Raw genomic sequence first — 7,500 nt, forward strand, 5'->3', positions numbered from 1 at the left:
CCAAAAATGTGACACACAAGTCAGATTAAAGAAAACAATTATAATATTTATAGAATGAATATAGTCGAGGGCTGCCTGCGGCCCTGGGAGCCGCAGTCGACGTTCTGGAGCGGCCGAGGGATTCGTTTGAAATATTAAATAAAATGAGAAGGTGGTTAAGGGGAGGTAATTACATGTGACGAATAACTGGAAGTTTCGTCCTTTATGGATTTTTTATTCCTTTGCTTGTGTCAGCCATGCTGGAGAAGGGGCTTTAGTCGAAAACCAGGACTTATTCGATGTAAGCCTAGTACTTATTCTATCGGTCCTTTTAGCCGAACTGCTAGATTGCAGGAACGTAAGCAGCTTGCTTACCAACCACATGGTTCTGGGTTCAGTCCCACTGCGTGGCACCTTGGGCAAGTGTCTTCTAATATAGCCTCGGGCCGACCAAAGCCTTGTGAGTGGATTTGGTAGATGGAAACTGAAAGAAGCCCGTCGTATATATGTATATATATATGTTTGTGTGTCTGTGTTTGTACTCCCACCATCGCTTGACAACCGATGCTGGTGTGTTTACGTCCCCGTAACTTAGCGGTTCAGCAAAAGAGATCGATAGAATAAGTACTAGGCTTACAAAGAATAACTCCTGGGGTCGATTGGCTCGACTAAAGGCGGTGCTCCAGCATGGCCGCAGTCAAATGACTGAAACAAGTAAAAGAGTAAAAGAGTATACCCACGCCGGTGGTCAAGCGATAGGGGAGGTACAAATACAGATGCATACATGTATATATATATATGCATATATATATATGTGTGTGTGTGTATATATATATACACATATATATATATATATATACATACAAATGTATATATATGTATATATATCTGTGTATATATATATATATATATATATATATATATATATATGGATGTGTAATGTCAATGTGCATACCCGTCAGAGTGTAAGTATCTTGAGAGAAAAGCTGAACATTAGAAGCATCAGTTGTGGTGTGCAAGAGAGACGATTGCGCTGGTATGGACATGTGGTGAGAATGAATGAGGATAGCTGCGTGAAAAAGTGTCACACCCTAACAGTTGAGGGAACCCGTGGAAGAGGTAGGCCCAGGAAGACCTGGGCTGAGGTGGTGAGGCAAGACCTTCGAACATTGGGCCTCACCGAGGCGATGACTACTGACCGAGACCTTTGGAAATGTGCTGTGCGTGAGAAGACCCGGCAAGCCAAGTGAGATCGTTGCCAGTGCCCCTGGACTGGCTCTTGTGCGGGTGGTACATAAGATGTACCATTTCGAGCGTGGCCGTTGCCAGTACCGCCTGACTGGCCTTCGTGCGGGTGACACGTAAAAGCACCCACTACACTCTCTGAGTGGTTGGCGTTAGGAAGGGCATCCAGCTGTAGAAACTCTGCCAAATCAGATTGGAGCCTGATGTTGCCATCCGGTTGCACCAGTCCTCAGTCAAATCGTCCAACCCATGCTAGCATGGAAAGCGGACGTTAAACGATGATGATGATAATGATGATGATGATGATGATGATGATGATGGTGATGATGATAAATATATATCTTTATATATACATGCATATATATGTAACCCCCCCCCCCCCCCGACACACACGAGTTATTCTCCCCCGTTGCTCTTTTGTGATTCAAGTTTAAACAAGATGAGTTTCTGAAGTTTCCCTTTTAGTTCTTTCATATTTGTTCCAGTCATTGGACTGCAGCCAAGCTGGAGCACCACCTTGCACAGATTTACTCAATCGCATCAACTCTGGTAATTTTTTCTTTTTTTTTTCTTTTTGTTCTTTCAAAAGCTGGTCCTTATTTGATGCTCTGCTGCTTATTCCATCAGTTGTTCTCATTGGGCAGACTGCTAAGTCATTGCTATGCAAACAAAGCAACACCATTTGCCAAGTAGTGCATGGGTGAACAAACACACACACGATAGGCTTCCATACAGTTTCCATCTTCCAAATCCACTAACAACGCTTTAGTCAATGCAGACTATAGCAGAAAACATTTGCCCAAGGTCCCTCACCGTGGGACTGAACCTGAAACCATGTGGTTTGGAAATAAACTTCTGAACACAAAGCTCATTACTGTTACCCACTTACACCCGAGTGGAGTGGAGCAACGTGAAATAAAGGGTCTTGCTTAAGAATGCAATGCATCACTCTGTCCAGGAATTGAACCTACAATTCTGTGATCACAAGTGCAACACCTTGAACCACAAGGCCATTTGCCTTCACCATAGACACATACATACATACATACATACATACATACATGCATGCATATATATATATATATTGTGTGTATATATATATATATATATATATATATATATATATACCTACCTGCGTTATATGTAATATGTGCCTAATTACATATATACACAGGCATGTATGTGTATATATGAAGATAAACAATTTTGGTAATATAAAGTTCTCTCTGTGTGCGATTCAAGTGTGTTTAATCAGGCGTGTATATACGAACGACTATAATCCTACTCTCCTGACCACCACCACCTCTTGCTCTCCCTTGCTCTTTCGATAACTCTCCCATATGGTAAACTTATCCATATGAAATATATACACGCTCACACACACATGTATGTATATATGTACTTTCGTATTTTATCTGTCTATATATCTATCTATATATATGTGTGTATACATCTATTTGTCTTTCATTCTCTCTCTCTTTATCTATATATGTATATATATATATGCATGTATACATGTATATATACACACATATATAAATACATATACAGACATGCATGTATGTGCAAATGAATAATACATTTATAGTAGTTACATCTGTATACACAAGCACTCATAAATATAAACACCTCACAATTACATATACAAACACGCACATGTATATATACATATATATATGTACATATACATATAAATATATACATACATATATATATATATATATACACATGTATATACACACATATATACATATATATACGTATATATATATATATATATATATATATATATATATATATATATATATATATATATATATATACACACATATACACACTCACACTTGCACACACAGAGAGGACCCCCATCCCTGAACCGCCATCAATTATGCTGCAATAAGCGACGGGGTTTAAATATGAAAGAACAATATTTAATAAGACTTATCTTCAACAACAACAACAACATCAACTGTCAAAACAAACAAATACACATTCTCATCTCACATTCCTTCTGTACACTACTATATATACACAGATATACCCCTGTGTGTGTATGTGTATAGAGATATATATATATACACACTAGCAGAAATACCCGGCGTTGCCCGGGTTAAAGAGAATAATGAAATCTAAAAACGCCGTCTAGACTACGCATCATCTTTATATATAGAGATGTATATACACACACGCACCCAAACACACGTATATATATGTATATCAATATAAATATATGAAAGTCAATGAAGTTTCGTAAAAGAAGGTGATCATGTACATACTTTCTTGCTGTTGTGATTATAACACCTCGTTGTAAACAATGTTCCTTGTTTTCCCTTGTGGAGCATATACAAATAGGTTTTTTTGCTGCCCACTCTTGAGCAGCCAACATACAGTTGTCCATGTGAGAAGCAGGGCTCTTCCAAGAGAAGACCAGCTACAGACAGTGTTTGACCCTGAGATTTGTTTATGGACATGGCAAAAGTCACACGAAGGGGGAATTGTAGTCTTCTGAATGTAAAAGGAATGTCTGCTCCTGATGGAGTAAGAGGAATTCTTGGAATAAAGACGTCATCCCCTTTTGCACATCCAGAAAGAATGGTAGCCTCGATAACATGTGACATCATTTTCTTTATCACGAGTCGTGTTCCATTGCAAAGTCTTGGTGGTTCCAGATTGCGGAGCAGCATAACAGGCGTTCCAACTTTAAGTGATAATATGTGGGGAGGTAGTCCTGGAGGCTCCAACGAATTGAGAAATTCAGGAGGATAGTTCACCACTTCATTTGTATCTGGAACTGTATCAACAGACTTGTAAGTTTGAAGATTGCCGGGAAGAGAATGCATCAGGTGTTGATTAATTTTTGTAACAGCTACGTTTTTTGGAGCTAATATTGCTCTTTCACATAACAAATTGTGATTTTGGTAGTTTTGTTTAAAGTTGGGAAAGACTTTGTGTTTGAGGTCATCTACAGAATTAACAGCAGAACAAAATGGCCGGAGGTCTGCAACGAAATAATTTTACTCAACACTTTGCAAGTGAATCAGTGGAGGCAAAGATGCGTCTCATTTACTTGACAATTTATGCACCACATTGCAGAAATCACAATGTAAGTATATCTGAAAGGGTAGTCTTACACTGTTGTACCGTTGAATTACAAATAATGCTCATCTGTTATGTTGGGGTTAAAATTTCATCAACATCAAAAATATATGAATTTTCATGGGAGTTATGGCCGTTAAGCAAAGAATATAATTTCCAAATTTCATAAAGATCCATTCAGTACTTTTGACGTAGTTTTGGATAAGAAAACAAATGACTAATGTGTGTGTTTGTGTGCATGTGTATGTGTGTGTGATGGGTGTATATATGTATAGATATCTGTATGCATGTATATATGTATATATGTACATATTACATGTACATCTATATATATATATATATATATATATATACATCTGCACATATGTATACATATACATGTATGCATATAGATCTATGTATATATATATATATATCTATACATATACGTGTACATATACATCTATATGTATACATATACACCTCTCTCTCTCTCTCTCTCTCTCTTTCTCTCTCTATATCTATACATATATGTGTACATATACATCTATATGTATACATATACATCTCTCTCTTTCTCTTTCTCTCTTTCTCTCTCTGTGAAAGTATCTCTCATTACAGTATCGAAATGTGATTGTTTCAGTTAGTGGAGTAGTTTCATTTTTAAAGTGAAAGTATTTGACATGCGTGTTTTTGTTTCACTTTTGACACGTAATACTTAAATAGTGGAGGAGACATTATGTTGCCGTGGGCTCGAACTCTGCAAGAAGTTAAAAATTTTTTGGACTAAAACACAACTGGAACCCTAAGTAAGGCATTTCAAGGAGTGGCCTTATCCTGCAGTGCACTGAAGCTGTTTCTTTGGCAAACTTGTAGAAAGCTCTGGGGTTAGATTTTATATTGTCTATAGCCCAGGCTTCTTTGTCTGCTCTTTCTTTTCCGTGGGAGAGTTGCAGATTTTTTTCAATCTCTAGCAGTTGTATTTTCAGGCGGGACTTTTCACTGCTTTCAATTTGTTTGTTTAGGCGATTTGAAACTTTTGTATGCCGTCTCATAAGAATTTTCCTCTCCCTGGGGATTTTGTTCTTGTGTACAGTGGCCTTTCTCTCTGGGACACATTTGTAGCATATGGCTTGCATTACAGACATGAATTGTTTAAGTTTCATGTCGATGTCCGGTGAGGAGAGACATTTAGGCCAGTTTTGTTTGAGGATCTCTTTCTCAATCTGTTTCCAGTTTGCCTTATTGAAGTTCAAACTGGAAAGATTCTGAGAGTTTCTTGTAGGCTGCATGTCCATGGCTTCCTTTGGTCCGTACATGGTCAGCTCTACCATGTTGTGATCCAAGAGTAGCGTCGGTGTCACTTTCACATTATGGATGAGATCCATATTATTTGTGAAGCAGAGATCCAGTATGTTACCTGCCCTGGTTGGCTGGAGTACCACTTGTTCCATGTACAAAGTGTTGGCAAGGTTCAGGAGGGAATTCACCTGCCCTTGTTCGTATCGCGTCATTCCTGGGAGAGAAAGGCCCTCGGGCCATCTGACATTGGGCAGATTGAAGTCTCCCATAAGGAGTACACTTATGTGTTGTTCTAATGTGTCTAGAACTTCTTCTATTTTTGTAAGGCAGTCTTCAAACTTGCCTACATGATTTGGAGCATCTGGAGGGCGATATGTAGCACATATAACTACATTGAGTTGTCTTATATGTATAATTAGTGTGTCACATACTGAATTTGAGTGTGATAAAAGGACCTGGGATGTGAGGTCTTCGCGGATGTACATAGCAACTCCACCATGACTCCTTTCTTTTCTGTCAGTCCAAAATACAACATACTGTGGTATGTGTATTTCTGCATTTCCTATATCTGGTTTCTGGTGGGTTTCCATAAGTGCTATGCATAAGGCTTGATTGCAAGCAACAAGGTCTCTCAAGAAAGGGATTTTTGTCCTGTTACTAAGTGATAACAGTCCTCTGATGTTCAGTAAGAGTATGGATGTGATGTGTGTGTTGCTGCCAGTGGTGCCCATCTTAGGTCTATTTGCTGTGGTGGTCTTATGTATTGGGGATAGTCCCATCTGTGCGATTGTAGCCAGGTCAGCTGCTGTACCATCTTTTGCGCCATGCACAAAAAAGATTGTTGTTCAGCCGCTGCCCTTTCAACATGTTGTTGTTAGGTCTGGTCTCTGGCACGCACTACATCTGCGTACCTCCGTTTTGGGGTAGGTGGTGCGTAATCCTTTCCTTTTGGCAGATGGTTTCTGCCCTGTTTCATGTTTATGTGGCGGGGTCTTTGGTGTGCAAAACGGCAGCCTGCACCTTCCTCTCCGTGCCAGCAGACACCTTTCAAGTAGAATTTGCACATTCGTGTGTGCTGTCTCTTTCTATCCTTTTTGTTATATGGATATTCAGGTCTGCTTCTTTCTTTGGCTGTTTCATCTTTTGATTTAGTTTTGGTTTTTCCTGCTTTCAATTCTTCTTTCTTGGCCCTTTCACCTCCATGGTTTTTCGTTTTGATGGTGGTAGGGGCACTTTCACTCGGGTTTACTTTCCGAGCAGGTTTCTCGCTTGAATCTTCTTTGTTTTCTTGAGTGGGGGTGACATCCTCATCTGCATCCGTGCCTCCATCCTTGTCATCTTTGCTGTGTTTATTATCAAAGATGGCATCAAGAGTGCTGATATGGGAACTTATGAGAGCATAGGAACGTGTAAACTCCTGCTTCTTTCGTTCTATCTGTGCTAATGTTCTCGTATAACCATTGCTCTTCAGTGCAGCAGTGATTATATTATTTGGGTTTTCTCCTTCAGCACAGCGCCAGGCTCTCAAAAACAATGCCAATTCCATGCTTCTCCAGGTTCTGGACATTTTAGTGGTTAGTTTATTAATTTATCTATCTATCTATTTATTTATTTATTTAATTTTAACAGTGTGATGGAGGGTAGTGAAGAAATAGAGAAAGAAAGTGTCTATACTTAGAGAGATTGAGTGGCTGAGAGAAGAGAGGAAGAGAGAGAGAGAGAGAGAGAGAGAGAGAGAGAGAGAGAGAGAGAGAGAGAGAGAGAGAGAGAGAGAGAATGTTCGTGTCTATTCAAGAGGTTGAGAGGGAGAGAGAGAGAGAATGATCGTGTTTATTTGAGAGGCTGAGAGAAGAAAGACGTTGTGATAGAGAGAAGTGAAAAGACAGAGAGAGAGGGGGG

This window comes from Octopus bimaculoides, chromosome 28, assembly GCF_046866305.1.
Source record: "Octopus bimaculoides isolate indiv1 chromosome 28, ASM4686630v1, whole genome shotgun sequence".
NCBI lineage: Eukaryota > Metazoa > Mollusca > Cephalopoda > Octopoda > Octopodidae > Octopus > Octopus bimaculoides.